This window comes from Dasypus novemcinctus, chromosome 4 (assembly GCF_030445035.2).
Source record: "Dasypus novemcinctus isolate mDasNov1 chromosome 4, mDasNov1.1.hap2, whole genome shotgun sequence".
Classification (NCBI taxonomy): domain Eukaryota; kingdom Metazoa; phylum Chordata; class Mammalia; order Cingulata; family Dasypodidae; genus Dasypus; species Dasypus novemcinctus.
This window is the reverse complement of record NC_080676.1, coordinates 162,188,824-162,204,962: the sequence shown is the minus strand read 5'-3', so window position 1 is coordinate 162,204,962 and position 16,139 is coordinate 162,188,824. Positions and strand designations below refer to the sequence as shown.

Sequence of the window (16,139 nt, the reverse complement as noted above, 5' to 3'; positions counted from 1 at the left end):
TTTGGTCCAGCTGTGCTTTAGCATTTACATTAACTTGGAAGTGTATTAGATATTATCAAATCTTCTAAATTTATAATGTAGAATAAAGAATAGTTGTAAAACTATGCAGCTATCCCATTTCAGTCCGCAGTCTTGGAGGAGGGTTGATGGGAGAGGGAGAATTATTGAACTTGGCAACTTGTATCCAAACCTTCAATTGAGTTTAGATATTCCAAGTGGTAATAATTCTGTTCGTGTTTAAGAATGGAATAAATTTCTTAATGTGGATTTATTACTCTTAAAAAAATAAAGGAAACGCATCGCAGGGTTTGGGTGTTGCTTCACGCAGTGCTGCGAGGGTCAGCTGATGCCTTTTTCCACACATGGCCTGGGAGAGTTCGTCATAGGAGGTTGGTTTCCTGAAGATCCCTGCCGGTTATATCCCTTTTACTTCTTCCCATCTTATAAATGATGACAAATCATGTAGCTATAAATTTGAAAGCCCCTAAATTAAGTTTTTGTCAAAACCATTAGAACCCAAATGCTTACTCTGAGAGTTTTAAGACTTGGGAGGCAGGATAGCAGGGAGCAGGGCTAATTATTGTGCATCATGACACAAGGTCCTTAGCATCCTGGCTGCTTTTCTGCATTTTAAACACTTATGGATGATGAGATTAATTTAACTGGGCCACGGGTGCTGCCCTGCACATGCCTCCTCTGATGTCATATTCTTCTTCCAGGGAGTTTCATGTCTACCCCCTTGGAAGTCCCCCAGACATGCACGTTTTAATAGGACACTTTAATAATTAGCCCGAGATAATTGTCACCCCAGGGAAAATGACCCCTTATCACAGGTGCCTTGAACGTGGCAGTTTCAGTAGAAGAAGCAAGCAATCTGATCTGTACTTTGACTTGCTGCCTTTCCCTCCTGGCATTGGTATGGATTAAAATACTACAATTGGGGAAGAGTGTGAGAAAATGAAAAGTGTGGGTGTGGAGGGGGAAGCCAGAGCTGTCAGATTGTTAAGACAAATGGGGCTTCGTGAATCCTAATTAAACTTGAAATTGCTTAGAAACAGGAAGTATGTTTTCCTAATTGTTGGCACCAGGAAAAAGAAAAAAAAAAAACTAATTTGCTGCCTATCTTTAAATAAGGATAACCCATTATTTGGTGGTATGAGATTTCAGTCCTTATCTAGTGCAGAGGTGAATTTAGTAGTTTTAAATGCTTTGAAATTTTTCTTTAAGATTCAGTGTCACATCTAATAGAGAAGTTCAAATTGGAGCAGAGCTAGAAAGTATGTGTAGACTTTGTAAAATTTTTCATTCTCCTGGGTGTATACACTAGCTATACACTTTGAAAATTTGAGTGTGTTAGAGCCCTCATAAATATTTGGGCATCTGAAAAATATATATGGGTGTATCTGCTCAGAGAAGATAATGATTTATTCAGAAAACAACCTGTAGTGTTGCTTTATAAAGAGTGAAATATAGCCCACTGGGGTTAGGGCTGCAGTGTAATTTGGTTCCCAGGAGGATGCTGAGGGTCTCTGAGGCAGATGACGAGCAGGTTCTCTTCTGTCATCACCCCACGGTGATGACACCTTCCTTCAACTCCTTCCTTCCTTCCTTCCTTCCTCCCTTCCTTCCTTCCTTCCTCCCTTCCTCCCTTCCTCCCTTCCTCCCTTCCTCCCTTCCTCCCTCCCTTCCTTCCTCCCTTCCTCCCTTCCTCCCTTCCTCCCTCCCTCCCTTCCTTCCTTCCTTCCTTCCTCCCTTCCTCCCTTCCTTCCTTCCCTCCTTCCTTCCTTCCTTCCCTCCTTCCCTCCTTCCCTCCTTCCCTCCTTCCCTCCTTCCCTCCTTCCCTCCTTCCCTCCTTCCTTCCTTCCTTCCTTCCTTCCTTCCTTCCTTCCTTCCTTCCTTCCTTCCTTCCTTCCTTCCTTCCCTCCCCTCTCCCACCTCCTCCTTCACCTCTTCTTCTTCTCCTTTTCTCCTCTCTCTCTTCCTCCCCTTCCTCTTCTCATCCTTTGCCTCCTTCACCTCTTCTCCTTTTTCCTTTGTCCTTCTCCTTTTTAATTTGGGAGGTAGTCAGGATTTCCAGAGGTTCAAATTCATCCTCATTTAGACAGTGGCAGGGAGAAAATGCCTATACTATTTTTAAGTGTTTGTCCAAAGCTCCAAGGCACACTACTTCTGTTTCTACAGGACCCTGGCTTTATTTTGAAAAATTTGGCACTAGATTCCCACCCATTAAGCAGGCAGCACCAGCACCATAGCCACACATTCCCCCCAGCATCTCTTTCTCCAGCCTCTGTCCTTCCCTACCCAACTGTAGACAGTAGGCATCCTAGTTCCTCATGAATGTGTGTGTTTGTCCTACAGCAAGGACACCTGAGGGTAAAGGCTTTGGCTCCCCATAGCTGCAGGGAAGTGAGGCATTGCACTGCCTTCAGTTCCTGCCAGGGCGCCCAGGCTTCCCGAAACAGGTGCTTTCACTTCACATTGCCTCTGTGGGTAACTGGCCTTCTGTGTTTGTCGGTGGCTCAAGAAATAATTTTGTTTTGGAAAACCGACATGAATCAAATCGAGGGAGTGTGATGAGGTAGAAAGGCTTTTACATTAGAGCTAAATAGGTGGACTTGCTATTTGAACACCTCTGGGCCTTTGGCCAAATGACTTCACCTCGGTACCCCCGAGTTTACTCGTGCTTAGACTGCGGTGAGGCTAGCTCCGCACAGCTGTGTGCAGGTGGTGGAGGTCTAGCCAAGGGGCCTCTCATAGCCCCGCTCCCTAAGTCCTAAGTCCCTTCCCCTCGAACCCTGAGTTCTGCTGCCCACACAACTGCTTGTGTATTGATTATTTGGAAGGATGTTGTCCTCGAAGTATTCTCTTTTTCTTGTTGTCTGTCTTTCTGTGTTCTTTTATATATTCCTGTTTTTAAATAAAAAAAAGAAACCATATCTGGGCATGTTCAGTTATATCTTGGACACCTGGGTACTCCAGCCATTTTCCCCCCCAGTGATTATGCTAATTCTTGGTTTATGAGATGATTAAATTATAATTTGATTAATACTTGTGATGAATGCACATAGGATTCCTGAGTGCTTCCAGTCATTTTCTCCCTGAAGTGATTATGTGAATTGGTGTTTCATCAGATGATTCAATTATATTTGATCAAGCCTAGGTGTTAAATACCCTGAATGCATTTCCTGTTGCCTGGTTGCCTCCCCTGAAGCACCCTCTCTGCAGGCAGGCGGAAGTCCTGCATTCCCTGTCGAGGTGGGCTTCTGTTTTCAAGCACTGCAAAATCTCCCTGTTGCCTGGTGAAAGGAAAGGGGAAGGGGCAGTGCCTTCAGCGTGAGTGGAGGGAACCTGCATAGCCATGGTAGGCAGACCCTCAACCAGCCTATCAGGCACAAAACATCCCTGGGTTGATGAGGAGGAGTGGACAGTGCTTAGGAAACAAACTGAAAAAACTGGAGACTGTGGCCACTGTGGGGAAGAAGCAGGTGAGGACAAAAAGTGGCTGCTTCAGATGATGGAAGGAGAGGGCAAGGAGGAGTGAGGGAACCACTGGATGAGAACGCAGTGAAGAAAATGATCCTCACGTTGGAAAAGAGATCACACAGAAACCAAGAGTGGCGGATCAGGTTTCCACAGAGTCCAGAGAAGTTCATGGCATCTGAGCTGGTCCTAAATGACATCATTCAGGAGATGCATGTGGTGCCACCATGCCACACCTGTACCATCTTCTGGTGGAGCTGAATGCTGTGCAGCCTCTTCTTGGCTTGCTTGGACATGAGAACACAGATGTATCCATAGCCATGGTGGATTTGCTCTGGGAATGAACAGCTATAGACATGCTCCACAAGAGTGAAGAGACGTAGAAGTACTCATTGATGCTGTGGTGGATGGGCAGGTCATAGCACTGCTGGTACAGAATTTGGAGCGCCTGGATGAGGCTGTGAAAGAGGAGGCTGATGGCGTCCATAACACTTTGGCTCTTGTGGAAAACATGGCTGAGTTCCCACCTAAGATGTGTGCAGAGGCTGTCCAGCAGGGTCTTCTCCAGTGACTGCTGAAAAGGCTGATGGCAAAGATGCCTTTTAATGCCAACAAACTGTACTGCAGTGAAGTGCTAGCCATATTGCTGCAGGACAAGGGTGAGAACTGGAGTTGCTTGGGCAGCTGGATGGCATCATTGTGCTTCTTCAGCAGATATCCGTGTTTAAGAAACACAATCCCAGTTAGCAGAAGAGCAGGAGATGGGGGAGAACCTGTTTGATTGTCTCTGTTCCAGCCTGATGGTCAGTTCCCATCGTGAGTGCTTCCTGAAGGGCGAAGATCTTCCTCTGATGAATCTCATGCTGAGAGGGAAGAAGATGTGCTGGAGCAGTGCCCTGAAAGTCCTGGACCATGCCATGACTGGACCTGAGGGCACACACACTTGCCATAAGTTTGTTGACTTCCTTGGCTTACGAATCATCTTTGCCCTCTTTATGAAATTCCCCAGGAAAATCAAGAAAATGGGAAACACCGAGAAGGGGCACAAAGAATGTGTGTTGGATCCTGGCTCCTCTCCTGTGGAAACTGTGAGGGCAGCAGTGAACCCAGCTTCTGAATAGATTCACCAAAAGTGACAGTGAGAAGGTTGACAGACTAATGGAGTTGCGTTTAAATATCTGGCTGCAAGGCAGGTAGGTTACCAGAAGATGGAAGGAGAAAGAGACGAGATGGTCCATCATGGAGAACTGTTAGACAGCACCATAGAGAAAGTGTTCTCCCTACTGCGCTTGTACGCAGGGGTCTTTGTTCTCCAGCACTTCTACTACATCATGGCTAAGATCTGCAATATTGACATAGCCCACATTCATCAGAGGGTTCACCAGATCCTAAACCTGAGAGGAAACTCCACCAAAATTGTCAGCATATCATTAAAGAGTATGCAGAGAACATCGGGGATGGTGGGAGCCCAGATTTCAGAGAAAATGAGCAAAAGGTGTCCTGGGCTGGCTGGAGAAGCTCTAGAACCCCTTTGGTCCTGGGTTTCATGGGCTCTGTCTGTTCTCCTCCCTTGGAAGTGTTTTGACATTGCTCATTGTGGCATGTTTATTTGAAGGCATTAGATGTAGAGAAATGCTTGAAGAGCAGGGAAATTCCCCTTGAAAGGGAATTTGTGTGGCTCAAAAGGGCCCTGAGCCTTTTTCTCTGTGAGGTTGACTTTGTCCATTTGAACTCTTTTTACCTCTTCTTGTGAGTTTGGCAAAAGCTTCTTGCTTATGTGATAGTGGTGGGAGGGCTGTCTACTGTATTTTTTAAAAAATTTGTGTTCCCTTGATAAAGTATATAACCATTTTTCCTTGAGTTTTGTGTTTTTCTTTTTTATTGCATGCCTTACGGTGGTGGTACCACTCCTTCATGCCTGGTCCTTTAGTCTAGGTGATTTTGAGGACTTTTTCTTAAAATGTGTATTTTATGTTTCCTGATATAAGAAATTGAGAACACGGAGTGAAGAAAGTGAGTGAGAAGTATTGCCAGCAGCCTTTTCATTTGTGGATAACTGCTTTCAGATAAGACTGGGGCTCATTTGTTGTTTGATGACTTTGAGCAATGATGAACTTTTGTTCCAGCTCATCGCTTTTTCCCTCTTTCAAAGCATAGAGGGCTGCTCTGGAAGCCAGGAACATGAGTCGTTAGAATATGTGTATGGTTGCCTCTTCTTCCGAACGGGCATGCATTTTCATCTGGCTGCAGTTTATGGCCCTTTCATTTAAGGATGGGCCCCAAGGTGATACTCTTTCCCATTGACCCTGCTTCTGTCATCCAGAGGACTCCTGGGCCACAAGAGCTAATGACAATACATGAAATGCTTTTCACCATAGAGTTTTCACCTGTCCTCTCCCCTTCCCCCCACCCCCCAAAATTGTATAGTCTGTGTTAGCCATTAAAATTTCTTGATTTTCTTTGTAGAAAGAAATCATGTTCATCATTCTTTATTAAAGAAATGAACAAAAATGGAAACTCAAATTTATTCATCTGGCAACTAAAGTGGAAACAGGGGCATGCTGTAGCTACATGCTATGAACTAGTTTTGACTATTAGTAAGAATAGCGGTGGTGCTAATGAAAATAATAGCTCATGTTTACTATTTAGTACTAGATGCACAACTACCTTAGGTGCTTTACCTACAGTACTTCCTATAATCCTCAACTCAGGGAAGTAGGTATTGTCTTTACCATTGTAAGTAAGGGGGGGGTTAAGCAATCAGCTTGAGGCCATACAGCTGTGAAGTGGTAGAAGCAGACCAAAAGCCTTCCTCTCTGCACAGCTGTGCTTCCGACTGCCTTTGCCTCCCAACAGGCAAATGGGTACTTTCCACTTTTTTAGAAGGTACTGGGGATTGAACCTGGGACCTCGTAAATATGAAGCAGGCACTCCATCACTGAACTACACCCACTCCCCTGGATGAATATTTTTAATCTCACCTTTGCAGATGATGGACCCAGGGTTGAACATCCACCCACAGTGAGATCAGGGCAGTGGTTTCCACTCACAGATGTGTGATGTGCACGATTTGTCTTCTTCACATTTGTCTGTCTCCAAATCTTCAAAATAAAGCCACATGTATTCACTTGATTTGATTTAAACTTTGAAAATGATTATTTTAAATTTGCTTTGTAGTTGAGCAATACAAAGTTGTTTGGGAACGTGAAACACAAACTTTAAAAAAAAATCTGTTTAGGGAAGTGGATGTGGCTCAACTCGTAGAATGTCTGCCTACCATATAGGAGGTCCAGTGTTTGTAACCCATGGCCTCCTGGACTGTGTGGTTAGCTGGCCCACGCTCAGTGCTGCTGCGTGCAAGGAGTGCCGTGCCACGCAGGGGCGCCCCCTGTGTAGGAGAGCCCCATGCACAAGGAGTACACCCTGCAAGGAGAGCTGCCCCGCGCAAAAGAAGCACAGCCTGCCCTGGAGTGGTGCTGCACACACGGAGAGCTGACGCAGCAAGATGATGCAACAAAGAGACACAGATTTCCGGTGCTGCTGAGAATGCAAGTGAACACAGAAGAACACACAGCAAATGGACACAGGAGAGCAGACAATGGGTGGGGGAGTGGGGAAAGGGAGAGAAATAAATAAAAAGAAATCTTAAATATAGTTGAGAGAATTCATTATCCTTTCATTGTCTGCTGGTTCACTTTTTTGAGTTTAGTTAGGAAGGTAAAAGACAGGTTAACTTTTATCCATTTCAGTGGTAAAAATAGTTCATGATATTGTGTTCTATTGTTTGTGTGCTTCAAAGTGAAATTGAAGGAGGAATGGCATTTATTTTAAATTTACATTATGTGATAGGATCTTGCCCCAGCCGGAAAGCTTAAATTGTGTATCTGTGGTTAAGTGCATTAAGTTTCATTTTTCCTTTCCCTGGGGAGCAGAACTTACAATAAGTTTTCTCAATTCCAAAACGTTAAAATGATACAATTTTTTCGAAATTGCTAATTATGGGATATGAGTTTTGCATTATCTATTGCTCTTTTGAAAAAAGAGAGAAATCAATTTCATGACCAAAAGTCCAAATCTTATTGCTAATGAATTGTTTTACTGAATGTATCCACATGATAAGTGTCTGATAGAGTTTGGGAATGCTTAATGAGCTTAAATAAAAACACTATAATAAATAGGAATAATGTGTGCATGTGTGCATGTACGTGCCAGTAGTAGTGGTATTTTTACTTTTCTTTAACATTTACGCCATGTTCAAACCAACTGCTTATATGTGACCCATTTGACCCTAAAAAGGAAAATATTGTCCTACAGAATATAGGGAAATCCCTTTGTCCAAATGTGTTGAAATGGCGCCCGGCCTCTCAGTGCTTAGAGCTGACATGGCCCGTGTTTTCCTTCCCTGGGGGCTGCAGGGGGCAGAGCTCAGGTGTTGGTGGTGGCCCTGTGCAGTGGGGCTCAGCATTTGGCAGTTCTCAGGATGTTTTGGCCTGGATTCCCTGTTAGACCCTATTGTGAAGATTGCCTTCATTCCCGCCCTACAAACTCGAGGAGTGGGTGGAGGGATGCAGTGACATTAGAAGAGATTTTGCTACTGGCTGAACATCCAGAAGTTTATGACTGTGTAATGCCTGTGGAGTCACATTTTTATGGAGCGCTAGCAAACGTGTTTATAAGAACTGGTAGTATTTATTGAGCTCTATGTGCCAGGAACTGTGCTAAGTGCTTCGTTCTATCATCTCCCTCATCTTGAAACAAGCCTTTGAGAAACTTACTAATGTTATCATTTTACAATTGGAGTGGGGGTGAGTTATAAAATGAATGAAGTATCTTATGCAAGATACTTTATGCATCTTAAAAACAGTGGGGCCAGGGTTTGTCCCCAGGCAGGCTGATTCCAGAACTCCTGCACTTGACTCCTGTGCTGTCCTCATTATTAATGTGTACCTGCTGCTTGGGCCAGGTCCTGAATACATGTGATTTTCTCAGTGACAAGACATATCTAGAGGGGTGCCAGTGCGAGTTGTAGCCCAGGGCTGGATGAACCCTATAATGAGCATGCCCTCATTAAGTGTACCTGAAGAATGAACCTGGAAAAATGTGGTAATGTGGGTATAGTTTGGGATTCTCAGGGCTTTCTTTCTTTTTTCTTTTTCTGGTATTTATATCGATCTATCTGTTTTTTATTTATTTATTTATTTCTTCTCCATTTTCTTTTAAATGTTACATTCAAAAAACATGAGGTCCCCATATACCCCCTACCTTCCCACCCCAATCCCCCCACACCAACAACCTCTTTCATCATCCTGGCACATTCACTGCACCTGGTGAATACACCTTGGAGCACTGCTGCACCACATGGACAGTGGTCTACACTGTAGCCTACACTCTCCCCCATTCCACCCAGTGGGCCATGGCAGGACACACAATGTCCAGCATCCATCCCTGCAGCACCACACAGGACAACTCCAAATCCTGAAAATGCCCCCACATCACATCTCTTCTTCCGTCTCCCTACCATCAGCAGCCACTGTGGCCACCCTCTCCACATCAACACCACAACTTCTTCCCTTACTAATCACAATAGTTCCCCAGCAGAACACCAGCAAGTCCACTCTACTCCATACACCATTCCTCCATCCTGAAGACCCTGAGATGGTTATGTCCAGTCCCCCTCTACATCAAGAGGGGCCCAGACTCCACATGGATGCTGGATGCAATCCTTCTGCTTGCCGTTGTAGGCACTCTTGCCTCCCTGGTGTGGTGGTTGATCCTCTTCACCTTCCTGTTAGCCAGCCAGGGTAAGTCCAATAAACCAGAGGGTAGGAGTTGCAAGTCTGCTGAGGTTTAGGGCCTGGCTGTCACACAGAGAGTCCAGAGACTCAGGTCTCCTGAGTATACACCAACCCAAACGCCAACCTCAGGTCTGGCAAAAGCAACAGCAGAGGCATGTGTAGAAAGGTCACATCCAAGTCCAACTCCATCACACTCATGAACACAAACTCCAAAGTAGGGCCAGCTGACATGACACTGAACTCCAGAGCCATCTGCTGTGACCATAGAACATGTGGGTTTCCGTAGCCCTCAGGAGAACCAATACCTGGGTCTGTATCTGCTTTGGCTGTCTCTGGTACCCTGCTGAGGCGTGCATAAACATTACCCCTCTGATGACGACCCAACTGTTTTTGGAGACTCAGCCATATAAACTCATTTGTCCTTTCCGTTTCCCTCAGGGCTTTTTTAAAATCATAGCATTTCTAGAGTCTGAGCTCATATCTGAGATCCGGTTTCAAGCACCATTTTATTCCAAGCTCATGCCCCCTCCTCTGTGCTACAAAGTACCTCCTTATCTCCTCCACTTCCCAGCATGCCAGCATGCCACCCACACCTCGTCACTGTTACAACATCATCCATTTCTATGGCATTCAGGTTAAACATTAAAGCTCTCCACATTTCAGTACCCAATGCCTGGTGCCTGCAACCTGCCAAGATCACAAATACCAAAACCTTGCCAGTGTATCTCTGACAACTGGCTTTGCCAGCAACCCCCTCCCCAACATGCTTTCCCTCTTACCTATTTCTCCAACCTGCCCATGCCCTCTGTGAAATCTCCATACTTGTCACCGCACCAGAGCAGCTGGACTTGATTGGAGAAACACAGTGCCGTTTTGATTTAAATTATGACCCCAAACCTCAATGTTTCTTAGCTAGTCCTCAAGCCCACATCACAGCCCTGGCTGCTTGTCTCTGGGGGAAGTTTATTTCACTCATTCTTCCAGCTCTGTAAACCTCAAAGCCCCTTCTGCTTCCAGACACTCAGTCTAAGATATCATTTTTTCATTTCACTGAAAAATCAGGCGCAATCAAGTGAAGTACTTGAACTCCCCTCTTGGGGGTGCCCACTCACACACATGCACACTCGATGTATGATTCCATACATGTCTTTATCCATATACACTGCCTTTCTTCCCTCAACAATGGAAGCCTTACTCCCATCAAAGGTTGAAAACTCCATCCATATCCCAATCCTGTCATCCCCCATTCACTCAAGGACTTGCCCTCAGGCTTATTATCCTATCTTCAAGCATCTCCCAATTTCCCTCTCTTCTGGATCAGCAGAGCTACACACTGTTCCCTCTTCCATGGGAAAACAAATCAACAAATGAAATCCCCATTCTTGTCACTACTCCTCTTTTCCACTACACTTCTCACCATCTTCATAGCAAAACTACTGGTAAAGAGTTGTAAATACCTTGTGAAGCTAACAGTGTTGAAGGATCCGTTCTGAAATTTCTGATCTGCTGCAAATTCATAGGAGGTCCTCCAGTACATGAGTAGTACTCAGCTTTTTCCAAATGCTACTCACCATGTGAATTCAACAGCACTCATTCATGGAGAACATAGTTCATGGATAAAACACTTGGATGTTGCAGCAATGTCTGATAATTTTACTAGTCTCTTGGCAGGCAAGAAATAACCAGGTCTGTACACAGTTTGAATTGCTTGGTCCAAACTTACTAATGATCAACCCTCACTCTCTCTTCAATATTCTCCAATCAGGGTCTTCCTCAACGCTCCACTGCACCAGCTTTTGTCAGGGTCATTTGATGTCCTTCATATTTCCAGTCTTCATCTTGCTTGTCTTCTCAGCAGCTTTTGGCACATCTGATCAACTTCTTCCTTGTTTTGAATCACCTTTACTTGGCTCCTGGACACCATGCTCTTTAGGTGTTCCTTCTGACCTCACTGGTTTCTTCCGCTTAGCATCCTTTGCTAACTTCCTCCTTCTAATCAACCTCCAAAAGTTGGAATACACCAGGGCTTAATTCTCAGTCTTATTTCCTCTCTTCTCTTTTCTTCCCTTCTCTGCCTTGCCCTTCCTTTTCCCTCTTCCTTCCCTCTTGTCCCCTGTCCTCCCTTCTGTTCTTCTCCTCTCCTTCTCTTTCCTTCCCTTCTCTTCCTGTCCCTTTCTTTTCTTTCTCTATCTGCAGTTACTCCCTCTATGATTTCATGAAGGAAGGCTCAGGCATTAAATACCTGCCACGTACTAAGACTTCCACCCTCATATGGTCTCTCCTCTGAGCTCCAGACCCACAAATTCAAATGTTACTCCCCACCTCTCCACTTTGAAATTTAGTAGCTTCCCAAAGTTAAGGCACTAAAATAGAACTCCTGCATTTTTCTCACCTCACCTCCTCACTACTTTGTCATCCAAGGTGAGTTCATCCTTCCCCCAATTTCTCAGGGCAAAAATCTTTGGACTCACCTTTGATTCCTTTCTTTCAAACCACCAGCATGCCCTAGTGACTTTTGAAATATCTTTTTCATTTTTCTTCTCTTCCCTCCCCAGTTCCAGCTGCCCTCCCCTCTTGCCTGGACATGACCTGCCTAATGGTTTCTGTTTCCACCTATACCCTCACAGTCTGTTTATTCAGTGAGTAGCCAGAAGGATCTTTGAAAAATGTAAACCAGGTCGCTTTACTTCTCTGCTTAAAGCCTGCAAGCATATCTCATCTTTTCTAAAACAAATTTATTCGCATTCCCTAAAAGGCTCTCCATGAGCTGACTTTTGATGACCTTAGTAGACTCCTGCTGCAACCGCATTGGCCTTCTGGAAGTTTCTCCCACACACTGCCCTGTGCCCATCTCAGGTGCTTTTCACTGGCTGTCTGCCCATTTCAGGCGCTTTCCACTGGCTGTGTGGAATGCATTCCCTTGAGCCTTGCCATGCTCTGCTTTTGCATTTACTCAGGCCTCTGTCCAAATGTTCCTTCCTAAAAAGGCTGCTCCTTCTCACTTGATCTAAAGACAAGCACATCCTCTGATTACCCTGTTTCTCTTTGCTGTACTTTGCGTTATTCATAGCAGTTCTACTGCTTCTTGAACTGTGCCTCTGCCAGTGCCCAGTATTTACTGGTTTGATGGATGTATTAATCATGTGGATTAATGAACATACCATTTTGAGTGGTATGCTTCTTAGGGGCCTAAAATTTGCTCTCTCTTAAATTCTACTTTATAAATTTTTTTTCTGTGGCGTGACAATATCTCTCTGGGTACCATGAGTTTGTGTATTAGTGAAAGATCAGCACACATTAAGCCCTGGAATTATCAGGTCTGACCCATCTAGGGAGGTGTAATTACTACATTAATTTAAAGAATCTTTGTTGAATGCATGCAATTATAGAAATGTTGACACACTTTGGTGAATGCAAAGATACTCATTTCAACAACTTTCTAGCAAATATTCATTGAGAAATTATTATCTGCACTAAAATGTGGGCTCTGATAGTACAGGGATTTTGTTTTTTCCATTTCTGTATTCCCAGTTCCTAATCAAGGGCCTGGTACAGAGGTTGCTCCATAAACCTTTAGTGAATGAATAAATGAATGCAAATCAGGTCTTGTCTCTCCTGGAAGATAACACAAGCTCACAGCTATGAAACAGATGCTGTGCTGGATATTTAGAGAAAGTTCTGTGGGTTTAGGGGAGTGAGAATCAACTTCCACTTAGCGTGTTTAGAAATAGCTTCAAAAGAAGTGGACTTTTAGTGGGGAATATGTTTCCGAGTGGACAAGATGACAGTACAGGAGCAAAGGAAAAAAGGAGGCAAGTTTCTGAGTTCCCAGGTGTGGAAGAAGGCATAAAGATCTCTGTTAAGCTTCTGTGCAGCACTGTAGTGGAAAAAATTTTTTAAATGGGGTAGGAAACAGAAAATAGAAGTATTTTAATTTAAGGTTTATGTATGGAAATCAATCTTCACGTGAGTAATCAATATGATATTTTGGCTGTGATGTGTGGGAATGTTTGCAGAGGAGAGAGAATGGGTAGGAGTGTAGCCACGCAAGTACTATTTCCAGGGTGCAGGAAACAGGGTGGAGGTGGATGACTGGGTACTGATAGGGGTGGGAGAGATGGAAGAAAGAGAAATCGGTGGATAGCAAACTTGACTACTAGAGAAGTCAGGTCTGAAATATCTCTACGAGAGCTTCTCACCGGGTGAATTTCTTGGCACACTAATTGCATGCCTAGGTTTTTAACTTTACATGCTTAAATAATATTCATACCACTTGAAGCCATGTTCTTGAGGCCTTACAAAATTTACTTCCCTGCAGGCTGTATGCCAGAATGGAACCACTGGTGACATGGGATGCTATAGCACCTGATGGGACTCATGCTTTGTCCAGTTATCACAGCTTAGCTCATGAGAGCCTGAGAATGATGACCAGGCCAAAGTATATAGAGAGCGGTAGGCATGCCTGAAAGATGCCTATGAAAAATTAACCAGTCAACTTAAATCAACTCATTGACAATTTTAATTTCTTCTGTTTTTTAAAAATCTCTTTGAAAGTAAAGCATACAAAAATCTAATAATGACAGTGAATTTCTGTTAAAGTTTCAAGGTAGCAGTCACTGTCTATTATTTTACAGACAGATGAGCTAATCTTGGGATCCTATTTGGGTTATTGAGTCACCAGAAAAGGAAGGGTTAATCACAGCTTTGGAGATTTTTAATTTTTGCCATGCGATGTAACTAAACTTAATCTTAAGGTATATGAGTTTGAAATGTCATCACCCCAACATCCAATCTCTCTTACACTATGCTTCATAAAAATCTTTGATAGGGTTTCACAGTAGAAATTTTACATTAAAGAGTGGTTCCAGGGAATCCAAGATGGCAGAGTAGGGCACAGTAGGCTACACTACTCCTTCAGACTCTGCTGGAAGTGGAGATGGGATCCTCAGGGATGACTGACTGGCAGGCACAGGCAGCCTGACACAGTTCCTACTGGCCTGAATGGAGGCCTATTTTTTTATCTTTTTCTCTCCCCTTCTTCCTTTTATTTTCTTTCCTTCTTTTCTTCTCTTTCATTTTTTCTTCTCCCAATTTTTTCTTCCTTGACACCTTCACCTGTTTTGTCTTCCTGTCTTTCCTCTCTTCTCACTTACCGGATCTTTAATTTGTCCTGCTTCTTTTTTTTCACCTTTTACTTTTTAATGCTTTAATTATTTTCCCCTTTGTTATTATTTTTTGTCTTATTTTTTCTTTCTCTCTCCTTTTTAATTTTGTTTTCATTTTCTTTTTTATCTTCTTTCTTTCCATTTTGTTGATCTAATATTTTTTTCAGTTGAACATGGGCAAATACGAATGTAGAGTAAGTGGAACCAAGTAATTTAGAGGACTCAACACAAAACCAAACAAAAATAAAACCTAACCAACTGAATAAGCTCATCAAAATAAATAGATGCCTGGATATCAGCAAGAAATTACAGGCCATACTGAGAAACAGGAAGTCATGGCCCAGGCCAATGAACAAACTACTCAAGTTTGTCCAAGTAAATATCCTTAATCAACTCAATGAAATAAAGGGTATCGAGAAGACACTGGGGGAATTTGCAGAAGAAATTGTAAGCATACTTAAAAAGAAAATAGATTTTTTGGTGATGAAAAAGCTCAATGCAAGAAATTAAGAATTCACTAGAAGCATGTAACAGTGATTTGAACAGGCAGAGGAATGATTTAGCAACACCAAAGATAAGATATTCAAATTCACACTGACATAGAACAGACAGACAAAATTAAAAATTAAAAAAAGGAAATTCAGCAGAGACTAAGGGAATTGAATGACAACTTGAAACATAGTAACACACACATTATGGGCAAATCACCAGCAGAATAAAAGGAAAGGGGCAGGAACATTTGAGGAAATAATGACCCCAAATTTCCCAATTCTTATGAGGAACGTGGATGTACGTGTCCAGAAAGTGCAGTGTACCCCAAACAGGATAAATCCTAGCAGACGTACATACTTGTCAGATTGCCAAATGCTCAAGACCAAGAAACCTGGCAGACGCAAGAGAAAAGAAATCCGTTACATATACAGGAAGCTCAATAAGATTAAGTGCTGATTTCTCAACTGAAATCCTGGAGGGGAGAGAGAATTGGTATGACATAGGTAAGGTGTTGAATGAAAAAAACTGCCAGTTAAGAATTCTGTATCCAGCAAAGCTGGAATTAAAAATGAGGGACAGTTCAAAATATTCACAGTTAAATGAAAATTAAGAGAATTTGTAAACAAGAGTGCTGCCCTTCAAAAAATACTAAAGGAAGTTCTGAAGGTTGAAAGGAAAAAAATAGGAGGGAGAAAGTTGGAGGAGAGTGTAGAAAGGAAGATTATTAGTAAGTGTAACTAAAAGGATAAAAAGAGAAATAAAAATAAAATTACATATATATGCCTAAAGATAAAATGGCTAAAGTACTGCCTTTACAGTCATAACATTGAATGTTAATGAATTAAACACTCCAATCAAAAGACAGGGATTGGCCAAATGGATAAGGAAGTATAACCCATCTCTATGCTGTCAACAGGAAAGTATCCTTAGACCGAGGGTCACAAATAGGTTGCAAGTGAAAGTTTGGAAAACCAGTTACATGCAAACTTTAATCAAAAAATTGCAGAAGTAGCAATACTAATATCAGACAAAATAAACTTTAAATGTAAAACTGTTGTATGAGATGAAGGATACCACATGCTAATAAAAAGGGTAACCTACTAAGAAGAAAGAACAATCATAAATAATTATGCACCTAATCAGAGTGCCACAAAATACATGAGACAAATACTGGAAAACTAAGCAGAGAAATAGATACTTCTACAAT

At 42.9% G+C, this 16,139-nt stretch overlaps 1 protein-coding gene and 1 pseudogene across 2 annotated transcripts in view; both read left to right on the top strand.

The window, feature by feature from the left end:
- DSCAM (DS cell adhesion molecule) overlaps positions 1 to 16,139 on the top strand; it is a 791,503-nt gene that overhangs the window by 21,220 nt on the left and 754,144 nt on the right. The window lies entirely within an intron of this gene.
- LOC101428510 (beta-catenin-like protein 1) lies at positions 3,359 to 5,065 on the top strand (annotated as a pseudogene).